The following is a 24,147-nucleotide window of genomic DNA, read 5'->3' as shown; positions in this document are numbered from 1 at the left end:
AGAAGATTTGGCCAGGGCAGCTGAGGAGGATGTGTTGCTGATTCAGTGCAACCTCTGGGCAAATTTCTCTGGTAGGATCCTGCAGTGGAAATGAAAGCTGCCTTCTTTTGGCAGAACCCTCAGAAGGGCATTGTTAGAAGGTTGCATGCCCTTATGCTTTTGGTGAAATGTCTGTTTTTGGCTCAAGGCAGTGCTGTCTGCAAGTGTTGGCATCAGCAGTAGTGTACTAAGTCCCTGATTATCACCCATATATGCTTTGTAGAAAGTCCCCCTACGCCCCATCAGAATTCCAGGCTGTTTTCAGTCTGGATGAACTTTGGTCCTTAATGACATAGTTTTCAAAAGTGCTGAGCATCCAGCAGCTCCCATTGCTTTCTTTACTTACATATCTGTTAGTCTGTTCATCACAATACTTGCCCGTTTAGTAGCAGCTGCAAATTTCATTATTTCATTTATGTGCTGTTTATCCCCATACTCTTCAATGTGTTCTCCCCGCTAAGGCCTTGCCTATATGCAGATTTTCTATAGGTAGGTCAGTTAGGGGTGTGATTTGTTTATTCACTGAAATAGTTGTATGGCTACAAACCCTAGTGTGGAGGCAACAATGTGGTAATAAGCTATGGTGCTATAAAGCACCTTTCTATCTTTAAAACTGCATTCACATTCTGAGAGTTGTGTCACTAACTGCTCGAATGGCTAAAGCAGTATAACATTTTATAGGGCTTAAAAATGAAAAGAAGTCTGAGTAGAGGCCCTTCTGTTCACTCAGCAGCAGAATGCTTTCCCTCACTTTTTTTTTCACCCATTGATTTTTTTGAGAAGCCAGTGCCATAAGCGTTTCAAGGTTGAGTCTCTTTTTGCTTTCTGATTTAGCAGCGTAAACCGCACACCTAGGTGTGGGTCACTGTCTGATGTAATGGCATCTAGACCACTTACACAGAGAAAGAACATGTCTCTTCTACAGCCTTGGCTGAGCGCAAGATGACCTTCAGCTCAAGCAGTAGAAACTCATGATTTAAGGTCCTGAGGTCCTAAGTACTAGTCCATTAGTGAGCAGTAGCACCAGTATAACTCAGCTGAGCTCCCCTCCTGATGACACATCTCCAGTGAATGCTGTAACTTAACTTCCTTTTGTTCTGTAAATCTCCCCTCTAGCCCTCCTAGCCTGCCTTTGTTTTTTGCCTTCCCTGCTCCTTTCCTTTCTTACGTGCAGTCCAGTTAAGCCTCATGTGCAGAATGTAATCAAGTACATCCTGAAATAGTTACTCTGTGTCTACGAAGCATGCCCAGTATTTCAAAATATTTTTTGAAAGCATGTCCAGTATTTCAAAATATTTTTTGAAATACTGGGTGCGCTATTTTGGCATCCCTGTACACCTCATTTCAGGAGGAGTAAGGGATGCCTCAAAATAGTTAATATATGGAAGGGACCTTGAGAGGTCATCAAGTCCAGTCCCCTATCCTCTCAGTAGGACAAAACACCATTCCTGACAGATTTATTGTTTAAAATCTATTTGCCCTCCACATGTAAATGGCCTCCTCAAGGATTAAGCTCACAACTTTGGGCTTAAAAGGCCAGTGCTCAAACAATGTAATCCAGTATTGTGACATTTGACGCTGTGTAGACAAAGTCAAATGACAAAATAGCCTATTTTGAAATTAACTTGAAATAGGATATGCAATTTCCATAGTGCAAATTGCATATTTTATTTTAAGTTAAGGGCACAGGGTAAACATAGCCTTACACATTTGTTTATAGTGAATTTCTAATTATCTTTACTCTTGAGATGTCAGAAATGAGGAAAATATTTCAGTTGTAGGTTTGAAAACACTTCATAGGAATATTTATTTTCCAACTAATATTTTCATTTTTGAATTTTTGTATTTTAGGATTAGCTGAATAATGAGAACATCCAGTGTTAGTTTTCCCTTTCTAAACTATGTATAAGGGCTATCACTCTTCATCCCAAAGGACATACACCATCCTCCAAGGCCCTTTCTAGGCTGGTGTTTAAAGATGTATTGTTAGAATGAGCTACTGAATACATTCCAACTAACCTTTGAAGAGTATAGTATAGACACAGCAGCATATAACAAAACCCTAAACTAGGCTGTAACACAACCAGTTTAAAGACAATATGACTTGTCTATACTAGGCTTTTCAACTGTGTTAGGATGTTTAGCTGAGATATTTTTAAAAACACACTTTTAATTCTAGATGAGGGAAGGCCTGAGTGATGGAGGTCAGCGGAACCAGCTTTCCTTATTGGGTGGTTATTCCTTAATTGTCTGCTATCGGGTATACTGTACCTGCTATGGAAACATCTGGTGTTGGCTATTATCAGAAGCCACCACTCAGGAAAGCACTTAACAACATGCCTGGTTTTAAGTATGTGCATAGTTCCCAATGACCTAAATAGGACTTAAGCATGTATCTAAGTGTTGTCATGCTTATGCATACTTTCCTGTATCAGGGACAGAGACAGGATACAGGACTAGCTGTGCTGCTGGTTTGCTTTGATAAATTAATGCTTAATAAGTGCAACATTTAAATAGGAAAAAGTGTTTGTGTCATATTAGCCGCGTCTACACGTGCCGGCTACTTCGAAGTAGCCACACCAACTTCGAAATAGCGCCCGCCACGTCTACATGTGGCGAGCGCTATTTTGAAGTTGAAATCAACATAAGGCGGTGAGACGTCAAAGTCGCTATCCTCATGAGGAGATGGGAATAGCACCCTACTTCGATGTTGAACTTTGAAGTAGGGCACGTGTAGCCGATCCGCGTCCCGCAACATCGAAATAGCGGGGTCCGCCATGGCGGCCATTAGCTGAGGGGTTGAGAGACGCTCTCTCCAGCCCCTGCGGGGCTCTGTGGTCACCGTGGGCAGCAGCCCTTAGCCCAGGGCTTCTGGCTGCTGCTGCGGCAGCTGGGGATTCATGCTGCATGCACAGGGTCTGCAACCAGTTGTCGGCTCTGTGGATCTTGTGTTTGGGGCAACTGTGTCTGGGAGGGGCCCTTTAAGGGAGCGGCTTGCTGTTGAGTCTGCCCTGTGACCCTGTCTGCAGCTGTTCCTGGCACCCTTATTTCGATGTGGGCCGCTTTGGTGTGTAGACGCTCCCCTGCAGTGCCTACTTCGATGTAGTGCTGCCCAACGTCGACGTTGAACATCGACGGCACCAGCCCTGGAGGACGTGTAGATGTTGTTCATCGAAATAGCTTCTACATCGAAATAAGCTATTTCGATGTAGCATTCACGTGTAGACGTAGCTATTGTGTGAACTTCCATCAGCTGTAAAGCTCTACATTCATCAAATTTGCCCTGATTCTCACTGGGGATGGATATGGAGGTGGTTCCTGTATGCTTGTCAGTTGATTTGATCCTAGAACCTGAAAACATAGTTCAGACTGATAATTCAGGTGGCTTTTGTTTGCTTGTTTTTGTTTTAATAAATCATCTGTCTCCTATACCAATATAATCTCTGCTGCTGCCTGGGCCTGGTTTTTAGAAAACAGGTTTTTATGTTAGCACAGAATTGCTAGGAGGAAAAAGACTAGTTGATTTCCTTTCTTTTACCCGTAATAGAGAGGATATTTCAGAGGAAATTACTATGTATAGCACACAAAAAAGTATTTTGTTCAAGGGAAATAACAACATGGGGTTGTCTGTAGTACGGTAAGGAAAACAAAAACACAGAAGAGGCATCCTGAAAATATGCTTTCTATGTGAAATATTTTAAAACATGAAGCTTTTCATTTCAAAACAGCAGACAAACTGTTTTTTAAATTCCTTATTTTTTGAGGAGAATGTTGCATTGCGATCTTCATAGGACATTCCACTCCAGTTATAATGATTGTGGGTACTTTGACAAATATAGAGGAATCAAAATATGGCTTGTCTGGATGAATATGGAATCTATTTATTTGTAAGTAAAATATCTATAAAAGAAAGTCAGACATAGCCTTGCCATCTATTGTCTGGTTAGTGGTCCATGGTACTGAAAGTAGACCATACATAAACACATTTTATCTGATTTTTTCTTAAAAACTACATTGCCTTGTACATTGCTATTTTATGGTATATTATTTTATAGCTTATGTGTTTTGCAGAAAAGAGTATTCTGTTGATGAGTTTTGTAGGCAGCACTGTCATAGTGCAAAAATGGTTTTATGCTTAGCAAATATGAAGTGAGAAAGATATCTGAATAATGTGATTTATTGTCATTTCCTGTAGTTCAAAGATAAGAAATGTATGTAATTCCCAGAACATGGTTAGAATAGACAGCCCTTCTCCACGGAGTCATTTGGAACCTAGCAATTCTTTCTTTTACCAAATTACTCTATGCTGGAGGGGAGTGACAAAAATAAACTGTATTGTGGGACATATAGGCTACGTCTACGCGTGAAGCCAACATCGAAATAGGCTATTTCGATGAATAACGTCTACACGTCCTCCAGGGCTGGCAACGTCGATGTTCAACTTCGACGTTGCGCGGCACCACATCGAAATAGGCACTGCGAGGGAACGTCTACACGCCAAAGTAGCACACATCGAAATAAGGGTGCCAGGCACAGCTGCAGACAGGGTCACAGGGCGGACTCAACAGCAAGCCACTCCCTTAAAGGGCCCCTCCCAGACACAGTTGCACTAAACAACACAAGATACACAGAGCCGACAACTGGTTGCAGACCCTGTGCCTGCAGCATGGATCCCCAGCTGCCGCAGCAGCAGCCAGAAGCCCTGGGCTAAGGGCTGCTGCCCACGGTGACCATAGAGCCCCACAGGGGCTGGAGAGAGAGCATCTCTCAACCCCCCAGCTGATGGCCGCCATGGAGGACCCGGCAATTTCGACGTTGCGGGACGCGGATCATCTACACGATCCCTACTTCGACGTTGAACATCGAAGTAGGGCGCTATTCCCATCCCCTCATGAGGTTAGCGACTTCGACGTCTCTCCGCCTAACGTCGAAGTTAACTTCGAAATAGCGCCCGACGCTTGTAGCCGCGACGGGCGCTATTTTGAAGTTAGTGCCGCTACTTCGAAGTAGCGTGCACGTGTAGACACAGCTATAGAAGCACTGATTATGTAAGGATAACTGTTATTTATTTGTTACTAAAATGCTCAGGCGTTCTGTAGTGGGGCAGGTGCCCTACCACTGCAAGGAAGGGGTTAAGACAGAGTGAGCCTGTGCAGCACCCAAGCCAATAAGTGAAGGGTTGCTCAGGGGAGCCAATCACAGAACAGCTTGCTGGAGCAGCCCTCCATATAAGGAGCTGCTCCAGCAGAGGTGGGTCATTTAGCACCTGACCGTTGAAGGTGCAGGTTCAGCTCTCAGGGAGAGCCAGTATCACAGGAGAGCAGTGCTGGGCATGCAAAGTGGAGCTAGTGAGAGGTTCCAGCCTGTCACCTGCCAGACTGCTGGCCATGATACAGAGGACCAGAAGGTGCAAAGGATCACAGGGGAAGTAGCCCAGGGAGTGAGAGGTGGGTAAGGGAAAGAGAGGGAGGGCAGGATATGTTGCTGCCAGAGGGTCCCTGGGCTGGGACTCAAAGAAGCGGTGGGCCATAGTCTCTCCCCTCCCCACTTTCACCGCACCTAGCCTCACTAACTCTGGCCAAAACAAAAAGCAGTCAAGTAGCACTTTAAAGACTAGCAAAATAGCTTATTAGGTGAGCTTTCGTGGGACAGACCCACTTCTTCAGACCATAGCCAGACCAGAACAGACTCAATATTTAAGGCACAGAGAACCAAAAACAGTAAGCAAGGAGGACAAATCAGAAAAAGATAATCAAGGTGAGCAAATCAGAGAGTGGAGGGGTGGGGGGGGAGGTCAAGAATTAGATTGAGCCAAGTATGCAGACGAGCCCCTATAGTGACTCAGAAAGTTCCCATTGTGATGGGAACTTTCTGAGTCACTATAGGGGCTCGTCTGCATACTTGGCTCAATCTAATTCTTGACCTCCCCCCCCACCCCTCCACTCTCTGATTTGCTCACCTTGATTATCTTTTTCTGATTTGTCCTCCTTGCTTACTGTTTTTGGTTCTCTGTGACTTAAATATTGAGTCTGTTCTGGTCTGGCTATGGTCTGAAGAAGTGGGTCTGTCCCACGAAAGCTCACCTAATAAGCTATTTTGCTAGTCTTTAAAGTGCTACTTGACTGCTTTTTGTTTTGATAGTGTATAGACTAGCACGGCTTCCTCTCTGTTACTATTTAACTCTGGCCAATACAAGCTGCAGCTTGCCCCTGAGGTAGGGGGGTTAGATAGAGGCTGCAACTGACTATATCAGTGGGCACCCTGAACAAGGACTGCTGAGACTCCCAGAAGGGGACAAAGGTCTAGTAGACCAGATACTTCTGGAGGACAGTGCATGGAAGTGTACATGGCAATCAGGTCCAGAGCTGATCATGTGGAGGGAGTGGTGGTGGACCCAGCAGGCAGAGGAAGATGCCCTGCTGAGGAGAGTGAACTAACTCCCTGATGGCCGAGCCAGAAGAGTTGTGGCAGTGAGTTCACCCTGTGACAGGCCCATATCAAAATTGTTGCCATGTTTTGTTAGGTATTTCATTTACGCATAATGGAAGCTGGTCCCTGCTCAAAGACTTTACAATATAACTAGACAGAGAAAGAAACAGAGGCATGAGGTAACTTGCCCAATGTCGCCCAGCAGATCAGGGCATGGAACCCAATTCTGCTTTAGTAATAAACCTAGACTGGGTTTACGCTTTCCCCCAACTTTGAAGGGGGCGAGGTAATCAGGGTAATGGGAGATTACTAATGAAGTGCTGTGGTGAATATGCAGCAATTCATTAGGCTAATTCTTCCATGTGGCAACTTTAAAGTGTCAAACTTTGAAGTGCTGGCATGCATGTAGCTGCGGGCACTTCAAAGTGTCCACACTATTTCGAAGTGCCTTTACTCCCAAAAATTTGGGCAGTAAAGGCACTTCGAAGTAGCGCGGGCATGTCCTATACACATGCCAGCACTGCAAAGTTTGACACTTTGAAGTTGCCAAGGGGGAGAATTAACCTAATGAAGTGTTGCATATTCACTGCAGCACTTCATTAGTAACCTCCCAACACCCTAATTACCAGGCCCCCTTTGAAGTTCGGGGCAAGTGTAAACAAGCCCCTAGAACTTCATTTTCAAAGCTGTAAAATTGGTTAATGGGGGACTGGCCATTATAAGGCACTGCTGGTGTGCTATAGCACCTTTCACCTGGTCGTCACTAGTATGTAAAATTGTCCAGCTCAGAAGGTGGTAAAAATGGTAAGGAGTAGCCCAGATCAGATGCATGAGCCCCACATCATAAACTCACTACCCTACTTTGTGTTAGATTGTAAACTCTTCAGAGCAGGACTATGGCCCAGATCTTCAAAGCTGTTGAGGATCCTAACTTCCAGTGATTTCAATGTGAAGTGTTGAATGGTTTCAATGGAAGTTAGCAGCCCACCTGTTTTTGAGGATCTGGACCTATATGTTTATACAGAGCCTAGTTTATAGAGGGCTCCAATATCATTTGGGTCTTCCAATAAGAACTCCTGTAGCAAAGGCCAAAATGACATTATTCTCTATGAATCTGCAGGGATTAGAAATGTTCATATGCACAGTGGAATGAGTATGTGTCGTGTGGGGGCGGAATTAAAAATTAGAAGATCAACAAAAACAATCTTATTTTTAAAATCTCATTTTGTGTGGGGCCTGACATGATTTCAGCTATGTCCAGCACATCTATTTGGGGTTTTAGTTCCCTCAGCCCTTTTAGGACAATGTTCTGGGCCCTGTAATTTCCAGAGGGGATCGTGTGACTGTGTGAATAGGTTGAGAGGAAGGCACGCTGGGAACAGAGAAACAGGATAAAAGGCAGGCCTTGGGTTTCAGGAGCTGCACTTTGGTCCTTAGCATATCAGTGATAAATGTAAGGCAGGAGTGCTGGTAGTTTCCTATAGGGAGCTGAAGATGGAGCCTTAACGTTACTGAGCTGAAGAAGCCTGAGGATAGCATGGGAGGAAGTGGCTGTTGCAAACATCCATCAGGCAGTTCACTGCCCAGATTTAAGGGTTCTCAGAGCAGAAGGGAGATGCTGGGGCTTAGTAAGACCTAGCAGCTATGCAAAACTCTTGCACAAAACTGGAGAAAGCTTGGAGGCGAGTGGTGGCTTGGGGAAGTGTAGGATGGCTTGACCTGTTGTTGAGGGGATAGAGTTTGTGATCCTGGAGGAGGAGGCAGAACAGGTTGGCTGCATTAAAGAGGTGAAGGCTGTGGCCTGCAGATAGTTGAAGGACTTCTGGGTAATCTTGCTTGAATAGGGATGATGGTCAGCTGAGTCTATAGAGGATGGATTGACTGTTTTGTGTTTTTAGAGCTTTTTACTTGACCAAGAAAGGAATGACTTTCTGGCTTGGATGGAAGGCCAACCTGTTGTGCTAGAAAGGGAGAGGAAGAACTAAATTACCACAACTAAATTGCCTGCCTCAAGAGGGAGAGCTGTGGAGTGGACACAGAGGCATGACCATGACTGATTTAAAGAAGGTAAGAATGCATTAAACTGATTACAAATATGCCTGTAAGATACTGGGCATACATGTAAAGCTGTGAGTCTGTTGATAATTAATCTTCCAAGACTCAAAAAAATCCCTACAACTGCTAAATACTAAAACTGCATAGCTGTATTGAAACAGTTAAAGGTGCTCCATGGGGTATGCAGTTGTACTTCCATCACTGATCGTGCATACCTCAGCTGGAGGGCAAGAAGGTGACTTTTTATCCTGTCCTCTTTAATGATGTCCTTCTGGAACATGCTGTGCCCAGACTGATTTAAAATTCAGTTAGGTTAACTATCAACAGAAGAGCATATGATTCCAATTATTTTGCCTTTTCCTAGTAGGGTGACCTTTCCTAGACAATTTATGTGTAAGTAGCCTTTTTTTTGTTTTTGTTTTTTTGTTTTTGCACGTTTTCTGTCGAATCTGCTTGGAGCCCTTTCAAGATGAAACAGGAGGTCTGGTGTTCAGTTGAGGCTGTCAGTTATTATTTGAGTCTAGAAACTTAGTGCGATTGTTTCCTCGGGCAATTAAGGCTAAACAACAAGTCAAAATAATAAACTAAATTCAGCAGCAGGGAAGCAGGGAGACATTGCTTTGTTCACAGACCCTTCATGGGTGGCCTATTTGATATTTTGCAATGAAAATACTTTTTAGAGGCTAGTATTTCACAGAAATGTGCATACTGGCTTGATATATTGTCAGTCCAACCAGCAGCAGATAACAGTTCAGAAATAGTATAAACAAGGAGATACTTGCATTGTATGTCCTACGGCAAACTAGAGCAGAGAAGATTAGGTATGTAAATTTTCAGCAGTGATTTTGGGCTATATGAAAGAAAGTATGCAGGTGACTGGTCACGAGACTGCCAAACAAGGATACAGTGTGATTGTGAAACCTGGAGTAAAGAGTGCACAGACGGAGTGGCTTGGTGCTCAGTAAGGAAAGATAAATTACAAAGGCTGGTGTAAAGTCTGGAAGGAAGTGATGGGTATTTTAAATATGATGGGAGAGCAAATGGGCTGTCAAGGGTCTGAACTTGGAAGAGAGACACTCCTAGATGTGGTTTTCTTTTAGTCCTGGAAGCTGTGCTGCTGGGAGCCACCAGAGAAGAGTGTAAAAATCTTAAATCAGAATCAAATCTCATGCTGATAGTTTGCAAGATTTTGGCTGAATCATGTCTGCTTTTGAGTCCTACTGCTGTTTTAATGTCAAACCTGAACCTAATGTGGATCTGGTTTGAACCTCCCTGCCACAACACTTCTCTAATGGAAACAGAACATAATAAATGACAAGGACTAAGAGAACTTATACGATTCTTTCTTCCCTTCTTGCCCCCCTCCATTGGATGCTTTTTTTAAACCTGACCAGTTGTCTGTGCAGAGTTTCTACTGTCATTGTATGCATATTTCTTTGCTTGCATGGACATAGAACTGTTACAGGATGATGCCATATATTAATTCCATTATAAGAGTGTGAATAGAGATGTATGTCTTACTAAAGGTTTCGCTATGAAAACAACTTTTACTCATTCTTGTTCCTTCTAGAATTTCAGCATGTTCTCTAAGAGTTGTTCCTACTCCATTGTCATCTGCACAGTCTGGCATTAAGGTATGGGTTGTTTCCAATACTTATGGCTTAACTTAATACTTTTTAAGGCCAGATTGGAAAGCAACAAGGAGTGGAAATGTTTCAAGAGATATAAGCCTTCATTTCAATAGGATGCACATGGCACTGGTGAATCATCTTTCAGGTAACATCTTGATAAACAACAGGAAATCCTGTGGCGCCTTATAGACTAACAGATATTTTGGAGCATAAGCTTTCGTGGGCAAAGACCTGCTTCGTCACCTGTTTCGTCAGATGCATGCGGGGGGAGCTACTCTGAAACCCGCCTACTCATGCATCTGATGAAGCGGGTCTTTGCCCGCAAAAGCTTATGCTCCAAAATATCTGGTAGTCTATAAGGTGCCACAGGACTTCTTGTTTTTGAAGATACAGACTAACTTGGCTATCTCTCTGGTATCTTTCTTGATAAGTACTTCTAACTTCTGCCTAGAGAAAGGTGGCAACCTTATGTTTCTTTTACAATTTTATGTGACACAGAGCTGCTTCTCAATATACTTTGGCCCTTTTATTTTGAAGTCTTTTATTTTGTATGCAGCACAGCCATAAGTCTTTTTTTCTAAGTAAAATCTCTGCTTTTGCTCTCTCAAAAGTGTTTCCACTGTGCATAACCAGTTTGAGAAACAGAATAGTATAAGCACCATACAGGCTTGTTTATTGAGCACCATTATTGAGGACGACTTAAATACTCTAAAATGGAAGGACACTGGAGAAGTAAACACTAATGAGAGGATAGTTTATTTTCTCTCTTTTTGAAGAGAAAGTACAGCAAAAGCAGTTGGAATCCTCTGTCCATGTGAACCCATCTTACCTAGAATACACAGGGATGCATGCACATCATTTTATTTTCATCAATAGCCTGCTATATACGTAAGTCAAACTGGGGCCTCATAATGTCTTATGCATGATATGTGTGTTCAGTGATATGAATTTTTTTCTCTGCTTTGCATTTGGAACATGACTTTTTAAAACCAAGAAAACTGTCACTGTTCATAAATAAGAATAATACACTCCTTTTATAAAAGGCCCAGATAGATCTTAAAAAAACCCTCAACTCGGGTATTTCCTGCACTGCAATCAGTTGTATTCTCAGCATGCACAATTTGTATTGTCTCAGTGAGGTGTACACTGTAACTGAGGGTTGGGAAGAGTGCATTATAACAGAAGAACCATCAATCTCATCTGTTCTTGTTTGTACCATTCTAAGTTGTTTGTTTTTGTATTGCTCTTTTTGGAGAGCTAAGCAAAACAGAATCCACCAAAACATCCTAAAAGCAGGAAAGAAATTATGGATAGAAATAACAGGAGTGCTGTTGATTTAAGGATGAGGTGAATCAATGCTTTATTTTTTTTTAGGCTACGTCTACACTAGAAGCTAGGCTCTGATGCGCAGCTCACAAACTCACCCTAATTCCGTGAGAGCTAAACAGTAAGCTAGAAACTGTAATATAGCAGAAGTCTCACAGGCAGCAATGGCTCAGCTTAACCTTGCTGATTATGTATGGTAGCATTATATAATAAGTAGGTTTGTACCCAGCGTGGCTAATCCATGCCACCACCGGCACTATCACCATGGCTATGCTGTTGTGTATACTAAGTGCTAGCTCTTATGGATTAGTTTGAGTATGTGTAAGTGAGTGGGGATTCATGTCCACAGCTCCTCATGTAGAAGTAGTTTTGGACTCATCTGATAGCAAACACCACTTCTAAACTTCATCAGATACTAGATATGGGAGTGATCTTACTCTGCATCAAGCTAATGGTAGACTTTGCATTAACTCAAATGGGAGCAGAATTGGGCCCTCTGAATATAGAATGAAATCCTAAGATGTAGCTTGTTTTTTACTTCACATCCTTTCATTTCTGCAGGAGTCTGGTGGTTTCTGTTAGTTTTAGTAAATAATCTGAATGGAAACCATGGGGTATGTACCCCTGCCTCCAGCTCTTAACTGCTGATGAATTATTCGTAGCTGTCAGTACAAATATATACTGTTTGATTTCTGAACAGTAAGTGCTACAGGGTTCTACGTTCCATACCCCACCATTACTAAGTTCTATGTCCGTTCTTGCTGCATTTTTATTACCTGTTAAAGTCCTCTGCCAGAATCCTGCATAGGACCCAACACAAGTGGCTTTAAAGGCTTATTAGAGGCCTGCGTGTCCCAATTGCTACACTTTCCAACCCCCTGTTAACAGAGAGCCTGATAGTCTTGCACTGATTCTATAGAGAAGTGAAGAAACAAAGCTGTACAGAAAAAAACTTAATTGGTACGTTGCTCACATAGTACATGTTGCACTGGTTCCTTAAACACTGCATTTGTGATTTCTTGTAATATAAGTGGAGAGGGTAAGCCAAACTATTTTGTAGAAGAATCTTTTTCTGAGAGATCCTGAATGTAGGCTAATGCCTTGTACTCTGTACTGTCTTCTGAGAGGACTGCTTTGAATTTCTCTCAAATAGTGAGGTGTTTGTCTTGGTACCACTCAGCAGCAGATACACAAAGAAATAGCATAACTTTTTGGGGAAACAGTACTGGCAGCATTGTCCATAACTTCTATAATTTCATTTTCAGAAGCAGTCAACACGCACTTTGGTTGCTTCCTGGCATGTGTGGTATACCTACCTTTCAACAGTTCTAAGGTTTGCCCCCCCGCTACTTTTCTGAGTAGCAGCTTTTAACGAAAACATGCAGTGTCACACAGACACTAAATTTAAAAGGCCCACAAATTTTGCTATTTTTCCCACATCTCCAGTTCTTGTCCTTGTTGACTTAGAGATAACATACAGGGATTTGATCCTACGTATACTGTCGTGCTTCTGCATCGGTCCTATTAAGCTGAAATCATGTGATCAGCTTTGTTATGCATTTCTTTGTCACTGTCTCCCATTCACAACCCTATATGAGGGTTATGGTGATGTGGCTGGGGAGATAAACGGGCAGTCATTTGATGTTGTGACTATAGTTGTACATCAGAAATTCAAACAGTCTCCAGGCAGCTTCCATGGGACTTATATACTGTATATCCACATACCGTTGGATTCATCTTCATATTGTGTCTTTTTTAAGAAAGAGAAGCAAGGCTGATGTTACATGGTGCCAAAGTGAGGAGAGTGAAAGGATGAGTGAGAAATGTAGTGATTTTCCAATACTGGCTTTAAAATTAAACACCATCCTGCCCATTTCATGAATTGCTTGCTACAATCTGTTTTCTTTTTTGTCCTGCTTCCGTTGCCTATAAATGTCTGTGGTTCAGACCACTTCCCTAAATACTCAGCCAGAAATTGCACTCCTGAATATAATCACAGCTCCATGAGAAGTGAAGATGAGTTCTGTTTCTCTCAATTATCTCATGTTGCCTGGCTCTTGGGTAAATAAAATTTACTGGGCTATGGATGTGATCAATACACAATGCCAGTATTTATCTGAATATGGAATAACTGGTGTTGAAATTTAGCAAATGCTGAATGCGGAAACTAACTGTGATGTGAAGAAGAATGCATCTCCTGGTGCAAGCAGGCCAGGCCAGCAGCAGGAGAATTTGGAGAAGAGGGAAGATGAGCCTGCAGAAGGATGTTGGGATATAGCTGAGTCACTGGCTGGGTGGGAGCAGAGTCTTTAGTATGGGGGAACAGTGGCAAGTGAATCTACAGCAGTGGAGCCAATAGCTACCATGGTAGCCAGGGCAAAGTGGGAGGGGGGCCAATCTCTGCATCTCCCGAAGGGTAGGGGCAAAGGTCAGTTGCCCGTAGGGCCACCGGGACTGTGGTGCTTGGACCCCACAGCCACACGCAGTGGCGGAGCAGTGCTGCCGGCACTTCAAAGGGGCCCAGAGTTCCATACAACGCCACTGCTGAGGTGGCAGCAGCCAGAGCTCCAGGCCCCAGTGCAACTGCCCCCTTTCCCCCACCTCTTGAAAGGCCTGGTCTAGGGGCCCTCAGTCCTGAAAATCTCAGGTTCAGTCCTCAGGCTAAGACTCTTTCTGACATGTCTGAAGGAAAACCTAGAAGAGTTGGAGGTCTTTTTTTAAAGAAACTCCTTCAATATCTATTTATGCTTCTGTGCATGGCTAGTGTCAGTGGTTCATTTTAAAAATTTGCATTTTATGCCTTTTAAAAATATAGTGTAGCTAATGATGCCTGTCACATAACAGGGGTACTTGCTTTTGGACCCCTGCCTCATCTATTTTTGGAGCGAAGAAGTAAAGCTCTGACTCTGCTTGTACTCTTCATCACAATAGGTTGTGGTCTCTTGACCCTGATGTGCCACTGAAAGATGCTGGGGCCAAGTTACTGGTTTTGCAAGCAGGGTAGAAGCCTAGCTGATGTGAGCTAACAATGAATGATCTGGGGAAGCGGGGAGATGGCCTGTAGATTGTATGTAGTGGCTGGGGGACTCCTTTGAAGGTGGTGGGTAAGAGAATTCCTGATCTACAGAGTGCACCGTCTGTCACCCTTTCCAATACTCCTCATTGTTATGAGGAGATCTGGTTTTTTTTTCCTGTAGCATTCCAGTGCTGTGCAGAATAGGTTGCAAACTGCCATGGAAGATCATTCTTGTCCAGTTTGTCCTAGAGGAAGAGGAATAACCTTCAGTGTGTTTAAAAAAAAAAAAAAAAGTGGAGGGGAGCCAACATGAAACTACAATGCTCTAACCCCACTTACTTGCATTGAACCCTAACTCCTCTCACAATCTGAATGCACTAAATCTTTATCCCAAGTCTGTGAGGTCACATCATGCGAATATTTCTTTTTCTCTCACCACCCTCTGGGGAAAACAGTTGGATGAATGTAATTCCCTTTGGTGCCCTGTATGTCTAGGAGATGTCTTCAAAACAGCACGCAAACTGTCCCTGGAATGGACATGCATCAATTTTGGTCCAAATAGCAATGGAAGCCTGTCACACACCTAAATAAACAAGCATACATGCCAATGAACACATTCATTTCTAGAGCGATGTTAGTGGTAGAGGTAGTGTTGTGCTCCCTGGGGTTTCAGGCTGAATGCTTTTTGACATGCAAATTAAAGGAACATCTCTGCTAGCTTCAGCCACCAGACTCCTATTTTTACCATTATAACATGAAGGGCTTGTCTACACTAGCTCCCTATTTTGAAGGGAGGATGGTAATTAGGGTGTTGGGAGTTTATTAATGAAGTGCTGCGGTGCATATGCAGCACTTCAGTAAGCAAATTCTCCCCCCCCCCCCCCCGCAGCAGCTTTGAAGTGCTGGCTCCTGTCTAGCCGCAGCTCACCTGCTGGTCTTTTGAAGTGCCTGGGGTACTTTGAAGTCCCTTTACTCCTCAAAATTTTGTGGAGTAAAGGGTCTTTGAAGTACTGCCAGATACACTGTGGCTAGACAAGAGCCAGCACTTCAAAGTTTAACACTTTGAAGTTGCCGCAGGGGGGAATTTGCTTAATGAAGTGCTGCATATGCACCGCACCACTTCATTAATAAATTCCCAGCATCCTACTTACCATCCTCCCTTCAAAGTAGGGAGCTAGTGTAGACAAGCCCGAAGAGTAATAGCTTATATTTATCAAGTCCCTTTTACCTAAACATCTCAAAGAAGGCCTGGCAGCTGGGAAGCAGGGGTAGGGAAAGGGGGTTGGCAACTGCACTGGGACCCAGTGAGTCAAAAGGGCCAGGGCTCCTGGCTGCCTCCACTGCTACTACAGGAGCAGTGATGGCTGGAGCCCCAAGCTCTTTAAATTGCTGCTGAACCTCTATGTGGCACACTCTGGGCAGCTCTGAGGACTGGCTGGGTGGGGTGGGGTGGGGTGGGGTGCGGAATAGTGCAGAGGGCTGGCTGCCCCAATCATGTCCTTTCCACCCAACGCTCTGTCCTTTCTGGGAGCGTGGAGCCACTAGCTGCTTGACAGGGCCTGGCAAGTCAGTTAGCCCCGCGGTCTCAAAGCACTTGATGAACTTGAGTAGGTCCCCTCACCCTGCAAGAGGCAGATGTTTCCCATTTTACAACTAAGTAACCAGTGGTTAAGTGGTTAAGGTGATACCTGATGTAGTTGCTGGTTATAAAGTATATTGTAAGGATGCCAGTGAGTGTCTAGATTGAGGGGCCTGGGAGTCAGGACTCCTGAGTTCTGTTTCAGACTCTCTGCCTCCTTGTAGAACAATAAAACTGTAGGGCTAGAAGAGACCTCAGAGTCAGCCCCGTAAGCTGAAGCAGAACCAAGAAACCTGGAATCTCTCTTACAGTTGTTTGTCCAAACAGTTCTTAAAAAAAACTACAGTGATAGATTCTACACAAACTCTTGAAATCTTATTCCATCTTATAATCAGCTTTTCTTAATGTCTAAACAAAGGCCTGGTTTACACTATGGATCAAAGTTGATCCTAGATATGCAATTCTGGCCATGCTAGTAGTGTGCTTAGAATTGATGCATCAGGATCAGCTTTGTTCCCTGGTGTAGATTGGGGCTTTTCAGGCTTCCGCCACTGTCCCTTACTCACTTAGTTTGATGGCTGAGCCCAGAGAGATCAGTTTTGCCGTGTCTTCACTGAGGCAGCAAAATCAATTTTTGGAAGATAAATCACAGTGCGTCAAACCCCCGCATAAGGACAGACATACCCTAAATCTCTCTTACTGCAGATTAAGCCCATTACTTCTGACCCTACCTGCAGTGGACATGAAGAACAGTTGCTCACTTTTTTCTTTCTAACAACCCTTAACAAATATTGCCTTCAGTCTTCTTTTCTGAAGAGTAAGCATGCCCAATTTTTTTAACCTTTCCTCACAGGTCAGATTTTCTAAACCTTTTAGCATGTTTGCTGCTTTCTTTTGGCATTTCTTTAGTTTGTTCACATTTTTTTCTAAAGTGATGAACACAGTACTCCAGATGAGGCCTCAATAGTGAGGCCAAGACAATTACATCTGATGTTTCAAATTGAATACTCCCTGTTAATATATCCCAGAATATTTGCTTTCTTGCAACTGTATTACATTGTTGACTTATATTTGAGATCAACTATAGCCCCTAGATCTGGGGTCTCCAACCTGCGGCTCTGGAGCTGCATGTGGTTCTTTAAGGACTTTTGTGCTTCCTGACGAAATAATCGCAAAGTTAAAAAAGAAGAAAAGGCAAAAAAAAGCCCCTCCTGATTATTTTCAATAATTGTTAAATGTCTAAAAGCCCCAAAATGAATAACTCATATCTAAACAGCAAACAATATGCGATCTCAAAATGTTGGATAATTCCCCCAGTATCTTCCAGAGAGAGAGAAGGTTTGGGAGTGAAAGTCAGGAAGATGGTGGTACAAACACACACATAAAATGTGAGGAAATAGAAAATGTAATAAGTTTGTGAACATCCTGCAGTAAACATGCATCACATTACAAATTGTTGTGTGTGTGCTGTTCTTAAAATAGAGGTTACAAAAAGTATGGTTCGACTTTATTTATTAAGACCGTCTCATATTCACATGCATTGCAGCTCTTGAATTATTGAGTTTTTCACCAAACTGGAAGAAATAGCTCTTTCTCTTTTGGTTGCTGGCCCCTGCCCTAGATCCTTTTCTGCCATGCTACCATCTTCCAAGTTATTCCCTATTTTTGAAGCTGTGTATTTGATTTTCCTTTCTTTGCATTGTCTTTATTAAAGTTCATTTTGTTGTAATCAGACCAATTCTTCAGTTTGTCACAGTTATTTTGAATTCTGATTCTTTCCTCCAAAGCCCTAGCAACATCTCCCAGTTTGGTGTCATCTCCAAATTTTACAAACAAACTTTCTATTCCATCATCCAAGTCATTAGTGGAAGATATTGATAAGTGTGGGACCCCAGGACTAACTTGTGTGGGATCCTACATATGCCCTCCCAGTTTGACGGTGAAATATTGATGACTCTTCTTTTAAGTACTGTCTTTCAAACTGTTGTGTGCTCACTTTGTAGTAATTTCATCTAAATGACATTTGCCTAGTTTGCTTGGGAGAATGTCATGTGGGACCATGTCAAAAGTCATATTAATATCAGGATAAATCACATGTTCTGCTTTCCTCTATCCACTAAGTCAGTAACACTGCCAAAGAAGGAAATGACTTTGGTTTGTCATAGGGTCTGACCAAACAATGTTGGCTATTCCTTGTAACAATATTGTTAGGTGCTTACAATCTGATTGTTCCAGCATCTTTCCAGGTATCAGTGTATTAAACAAAGTCTGTTGACTGGTCTATAATGCTCCAAGTCCTCTTTTTTGCTTCTTTTAAAATGTCTGTCTTCGGGCAAGTCACGTAGCCCTATCTTTATGAATGTGTCTAGTAACTTTGGGTACCTCAGCTTTTTGGACCATCCAAAGGGTGGGCAGCCTAGAAAATGTAGGCCTAGGTGCCTCGTTAAGTAGTATTGTTAGACCATCTGCATTCCTGCTAGGGGTGTAAAGAACCCATTTATTTCCCTACATAGGCTATATATGTTGCAAGACCCTGCACGGAGTGGGGAAGAACGGCCAATGGTGTGGAGGGCAGAAGTTGGGCTGGCATCAAGTTGAAGATAAGTCATGCTTGTCCTTCACTTCGTACATTTCATCTCTCCCTTCCAGCAAGGGGTAAGCCAGGTAAGAATTATGAGTTGGTGTAACAATCCAATTCTTTTAAAAAAAAAAAAAAAAAAAAAAAAAGGCAGTCAAGTAGCACTTCAAAGACTAGCAAAATAGTTTATTAGGTGAGCTTTCGTGGGACAGACCCACTTCTTCAGACCATAGCCATACAGTACTGTATGGCTATGGTCTGAAGAAGTGGGTCTGTCCCACGAAAGCTCACCTAATAAACTATTTTGCTAGTCTTTAAAGTGCTACTTGACTGCTTTTTGTTTTGATAGTGTAGAGACTAGCACGGCTTCCTCTCTATTACAATCCAATTCTTGTACTGCTTGTAGAGTCCTCGAGCAAGCTGGAATCCCAACCATGCACACCCTCCTCAGGCAGCGTCGGCTCCGCTGGCTTGGCCATGTCCACAGGATGAATGATGGAAGGATTCCAAAAGACATCCTGTATGGTGAGCTAGCCTCTGGCAAAAGACCTCCCGGACGCCCCCAGTTGCGCTACAAAGATGTCTGCAAGAGAGACCTGAGAGAGGTAGACATCGAGCTGGACAACTGGGAGGAACTAGCAGACAACTGCAGCAGATGGAGGCAGGGGTTACACAAGGGCCTTCAGAAGGGTGAGATGAGGATCAGACAGCTAGCAGAGGAGAAGCGAGCGCACAGAAAGCGCACTAAGGACTTGCCAGACACCCACCACATCTGCAAGAGAGGCAGCAAGGACCGTCACTCTCGTGTGGGTCTTCATAGTCACAGTCGACGCTGTAAATGAAGCCCTCAGTTGAAAGTATAAAGGGCGCGATCCATAGTCTATGCAGACTGAAGGATGCCGACTACTACTACTACTACTTGTACTGCTTGTAGAGTAAGCATTTTTGTGCTGCAGCAAACCACTGGCCATTGTGTGGTTACATCTGCCTCTGTGTGACCAATCCACAGAGACTGTAAGTCCATTACAGCTCTTACTGCATGAGAGCTTGACCTGTTAATTCAAGCTGTAGTGACCTGGCTCAGTCTTCTGTGTGATGGCACTGCAGTGTGATGGCTATCATGTTGCCTCTTACTTGGGCAGGACTACAAGCTGCCAATCCAGAGACTGAGTCTAAAACAGAATCCAGGAACAATATCCCCCTCCTCTGCAGACTTTCCTGTAGGAAGGGAGTAGAGTATGTTTCATAACTAGCAATTTCATTTAGACCTATAATAACAGAGTCATTTGAAGTGACCCAGATGAATGAGAGCCATAATATGGGACTCAAGGAAACACATTTTAAAATAAATTAAAACCTATCCCTCCAACTGGTTTTGTGTCACCTCAAGAGTGTTCTGCTTCTGCTTTTGTCAGTTGGGTTAAGGGCCTTTTGTATACTAACTCAGTATATGTCCCTGGTCAGTGAGAAGCAGCACATTTACTTTTTAATATATATTTCCCCTTGTGGTTCTTTGCTTCCAGACGTTTTGTCCCACATCTATCTGTTCTGCATTATACTTGTTAGCTACTTAGTCTAGATTTTTATAGGCTCTAAATCTTTTTAAATCCGACTATAGATTTCCTGAAATCTTGTTTAGTCTAAATTGAAGAATTGAAACCCTATTTTGTAAGTCTGCCATTTCATTACAGAGATCAAAAGCTGCAGTTTTAACAGTGATTCTTATGTTATTTACCAGCAATCTCATTCCATCTTGAACCTATATTTTCCAACCAACATGGAATTTAACCTTCAGTAGCGAATTCTGTCTGACATTCCCTTGTATGCTAAGTAGACAAATGCAATGTCCAAGGCAAGTTTTCCAGATAGTTTCATCCAAAGTATACAAATGTAATATTTCAGCCAAATTATCTGGTATAATGTCCTTAAAAATGTTAAACAAGTTTAGTCCTGAAATCAGGCTGGTCACTCTGACTGAAACTATATTTTTTAAGATTTTTAAGATTCACATTACCTAATTCTTTAACAGACTTTGAGTGTCCCTTTCCCAAATTAAATCAAACAGAACCTTTGACTTCCTAGTGTTCTGCATATCTCCTTCAAAAGAAGCTTGCTTAGCTAGCCCTCAAAAATCTCTGTGACTCACAGCAAACCTGTAATAGTATTTTGCACTCTTACAACACCTTCCATTCCATTATCACAAAGTACTTCATGACTGGTTTAATGAAATAGGCCAGTTATTGTGTATTATCCCTCTTTTGTTAAGTTCCTCAATGTAGGTGCACAGTGGGCAAAGGAATCCAGTTTTCCTGACTCTTAATGCAGTGTGCTCACTATCAGATATACTGCTGCTTCACTTAGCAAATCGGTGTTTGCTCAAAGTTTTGTGTCCAGGCAATGTGTGTTCTAAAAAAAGCCATCAAACCTGGGTGCCTAATACAACTTCACAGAATTCAATATCTTGGAAGCCCTAAGCACCTGAAAACATAATTTTTCAATCCTCTGCTGATTTGCCTGCCCTGCCATCATCTTCTTCTAAACTCATGAAATTCTTACTTCCCGTTCTCCACTAGGAAGCCTCCAAAGTAGTAATATGGTGCTTATTATCTTGTCTGACCCTGTTGTGATCATCCTTTCCAAGACCTTTTCTGTCCGCGTGCGATTCTCTTGTATCTCATTCCCCACTGAGCTGCTGTCTATTTACCATTCTGATTGATGCTAATTACTCCATTGAGCCCTGGGAGTCAGGATTTCCTGAGGCTGGTTGCAAAAGCAGATTCCTGACGCTACTGTGCATGGTGTGAGAATTGGGGAAATCAGTGACTTCTACAGGATAAATTGGTTTTTTGTTTGTTTATAACCTATGCAATACTTTAGTCTCCCCTTCCCCCATCAAACGATTTCTGGGTAACAATAACTGCCTTGAGTTGTCCTGAACTTGAACTTGTTTTCAGTTGTTCCTTATTTAGTGCTTATTTAAAGGCATTTCAAACCTGCATGGGGGTTTCATGCCTTTCTCACTGCCCTTTCAGCATTCTTGACTGCATATGATTAACAAAGCAGCAGGAATGTAGCACTTCAAAGACTAACAAAATAATTTTTTCAGTGATGAGCTTTCATGGGACTGACCCACTTCTTCAGAACTGGGTCTGTCCCACGAAAGCTCATCACCAAATAAATAATTTTGTTAGCCTTTAAAGTGCTACATTTCTGCAGCTTTGTCTTGCTGGAGTACAGACTAACATGGCTACCTCTCTGTTACTATTCTGCATATGATTCAGTTCTGCCTACATGGAAACCTGTGTCCTTGCTTGGAATACCTGTCTTTTAGCCAAAGTAGGAGCATGGCTCACATCTTCAAAGGTATTTGTGGGATTTAGATACTTAAATGTCATTGAGGATCTGGGCTTAAGTCACTTAAAAGACTTCAGGACCACATAGTACTATACTACATGGACTCTTCCTGACAGTATGAACTTCTTATCCCACTCAGCATAAGAATAACTGAAATCCCACAGTGAATCATGAGGGTTTTTTTTCTTTCTTTCTCTGAAAGTCTCTTATCTGAATAAACATTTCCTGGTCTGCCTAAGTTCTCATACTGCCCAGGAGGCTTAACACAATTCAGCCTGAACAGGGTACAGAGTAGGTGTGATTTATGTTTTTGTGGACAAGGCCGTAGATCTCTTTCATTTCACTTTAACAATAGAAATATGGAAAAACAAAGCGCTCAATTCAGAATAATTATGGGATTCAGTCAGTGAGAGAGTGCAATGAAGTTCATTACAATTCATATATCTGTATTAAAAGATACGCACGTATCTGTACAGAGGTGATAGCCATATGACTAAATTGGCAGAACTTAAATGAGAGTTATCAAAACTTAGGTATGCATCACCTGTGCAATATTTGTACTGAACCTCTAAATCACCAGCTTCAAACAGTTGTCAATGTTTTGTTTTGCTGACTTCTAAAAATCTTTTTTAAAATAATTACCCCTCCTGAGTTGTTTTTGGCATTTTCTTCCCCTGAAATCACCCTGCCTGAGGACATTAAGAGGTGTTTTAAATTGATTTTTTCTTATCTTTTCTGTCCGAGTTTGACTGTGTTTGGCTCACAATAACCGAGGAACCGAGCTTTGCAGGAGAAGGGATGGAAGATGTCCCTAGTAAAATCTTGTAAAATTCTCTACAATATTCCAAAAAGACTACTTCTATGGCATATACAAAATAAGTGAAAATGGGTTATAGTTTGTTGGTACTTGTTGGGAATAACTTGCATGAACCACTTATAACTTTGCAATTTTGTAGCTACGCTGGCCCCAGGATATGAAAGAGACAAGGTGGACCAACTTTTTAGTTTCCATAGATCTATTCTTCAGGTCTGGAAACACTACTCAGAGGGTTACAGCTGAGTATAAGGTAGAATAGATTGTTTAGCATAGGGAGTTAACAGGTTGCATTCAAGGTGCAGTGGGCAGTTATGACCCTGATAGTTGTAGCACAAGGGAGGATTAGTGAGTTACAAATTGCTGAAATGAGCTTAAGTCATAAATCCAGTGAGTATATCAAATCCATGTTAATTAGTATTTAACAAACTCATGAATTTCAGCTCCAGTTTTGCAAGTTTCCTTTAAGGATGAGGACTGAGAGGACAGATACAGGATTATTGCTTTCTGAAAAGTGTTTGCCCCAGGGTAATACAGTGTTTGTATCCTGTATCATTTTTCATGTGAGTTCATCTGAGAGCGTAGTTACTGTTTGGTTTCACCTGTGTAGTTATTGTTGGGCATTTAGTGCTGTGATACGTGTGTGTAGGAACCATGGATCCTGAACGGTGTTGCGGAGTGTTCTCATTATCATAATAGTGGAGATGCATCTGGAGGTTCTGCTTGTGTAGTTCTGGCAGTCTCCCCATGTTGCTTTGAGTTAGCATGTCCCAGTCCGTGGGGAACTTGTGTCCAGTGATGGGTTTGGTGAGGCTGGAAAGGAGTTTGAAGGCTAGAAGAGGGGGTTCAGAGAAGATTTCTTTCAGAATATGTTCCCCATTGAGCATGCCTTGTAATTTAATGATACCCCATTTGGTGATAACTAGATGTGTGGAGTACGATCATTTCTCTTCCCCCCCACCCCCTGTATTGAAGAAAGTTTTCTTGGTGTATTTGGGCCTCTCTCTTATGATACAGTCTACTCCCTTCGTGGAGTGTCCTGAAAGGTGATTTTAACAGTGGTAAGGTGTATATTCTGGATTCACTTCTTGAAGCATATTGTGTGGTATCTCCATGCCTGTCTGTCGATTAGTATATTTCTTGGTGTGTTTTGAAGTGGTTCCTGGATCTGTGACAGGAAGTCTGGTGATCTGTGGGTTTTTTGTATATAGGTACCTGTCAAGTTGTGAGTGAGAGAAATGGATGTGTTTTGTGATTGAGCTGTACATTTGGGTGTTGTTCATTTGTATTGCAAATATTTGAGGCAGGTAGTGATCCCATCATTAA

At 42.5% G+C, this 24,147-nt stretch overlaps 1 long non-coding RNA gene across 1 annotated transcript; it reads left to right on the top strand.

Annotated features, from left to right (window-relative positions):
- LOC142013233 (uncharacterized) lies at positions 1-19,219 on the top strand. Its single transcript, XR_012645588.1, has 5 exons — positions 1-71; positions 8,367-8,535; positions 10,094-10,157; positions 18,589-18,739; positions 19,060-19,219. It is a non-coding gene; the product is annotated as an uncharacterized LOC142013233 (long non-coding RNA).
- The last annotated feature ends 4,928 nt before the right edge of the window (positions 19,220-24,147 follow it).

This window comes from Carettochelys insculpta, chromosome 5 (assembly GCF_033958435.1).
Source record: "Carettochelys insculpta isolate YL-2023 chromosome 5, ASM3395843v1, whole genome shotgun sequence".
Classification (NCBI taxonomy): domain Eukaryota; kingdom Metazoa; phylum Chordata; order Testudines; family Carettochelyidae; genus Carettochelys; species Carettochelys insculpta.
Note: the sequence above shows the minus strand (reverse complement) of the source record. Positions and strands in the feature narration are given on the sequence as shown.